Here is a 1,133-nt window from a genome sequence, read left to right on the forward strand (position 1 = left end):
GTTGCCAAAGTGCCCCGCCCTCCCTGCTCCATGGACCTAGCGCAGAACCTCCAGCCAAAGCGTGGAAGGAACCATCAGCTTCAGTCGGTCAGCCCATTGTCACGGGGCCCGCCACCGCCAGTAGAGTAGGCCGTTGTGGAGCTCCAGGCTGCCCCACTGCACGTACAGCGTCTTCACCTCCAGCCCCTCAGCAGACACAGCGGTCCACTCTGGCCATACCCGAGCCTCAACCCAGCCCTGGACCTGTTGAAGCACGGAATCGGCCTGCTGCTGTTGCTCGAGCTGCTCCTGCTCCTGGGCGCTGTCACCCAGCCCCGCCGCCGCTGCTGACTGTTCCTGCTCTCGCTCCTCCAAGCGGCTGCATTAGCGACAGTCCTCATTCACACAGGGGTGACGGGAGAGTGCGTTGGCATTGGTGTGCTGCCAACCTGGACGGTGGCGAACCTCAAAATTGTACTGCTGGAGTACCTCTAACCACCTCACCACTTGCCCCTCGGGCTGGCGGAAGTTCATGAGCCATGTGAGGCTGGCATGATCCGTTCTTAACACAAATCTGGTGCCCAGGAGGTACGATCTGAAGTGTCGCACCGCCAGGATGACAGCTAACAGTTCCCGACGGGTGACACAATAGTTTCTCAGTGCGGCTGCCTCTAAGGCTGCCACTGTAAAAGGCCACCACTCGCTCTCCGCCCTCCCCCTCCTGGGAGAGAACGACTCACACACCAACGCTGCTGGCATCTGTATCAACAATAAAAGGGTTGTTGCGTGTCGGGGTAAGCCAGGACCGGCGCCTCCACCAGTGCTGCTCTGAGGTGACTAAAAGCAGCAGTGCAGTCTCTGCTCCACTCAAACCCCCGGCCCTTGTTTGTAAGCTGATGGAGGGGTGCCGCCACTGTGGCAAACCCTCTCATGAACTGCCGATAATAAGAGGCCAGTCCCAGCTGCGGCGGTCCGCTGGAGTGGGCCAGTCCCTCACTGCAGCCACTTTCTCCGGGTCTGTAGAAACACCCCCCGCACTGACCACATGCCCCAGAAATTTTGTCTGGCATGCGAGCAGGTGACATTTAGCTGGGTTCAGCCGAAGTCCAGCGTCCCTGATGGAGGTTAAAACCTCACGCAGGTTATCCAGAGCC

This window comes from Monopterus albus, unplaced genomic scaffold (genome assembly GCF_001952655.1).
Source record: "Monopterus albus unplaced genomic scaffold, M_albus_1.0 scaffold247.1, whole genome shotgun sequence".
Classification (NCBI taxonomy): domain Eukaryota; kingdom Metazoa; phylum Chordata; class Actinopteri; order Synbranchiformes; family Synbranchidae; genus Monopterus; species Monopterus albus.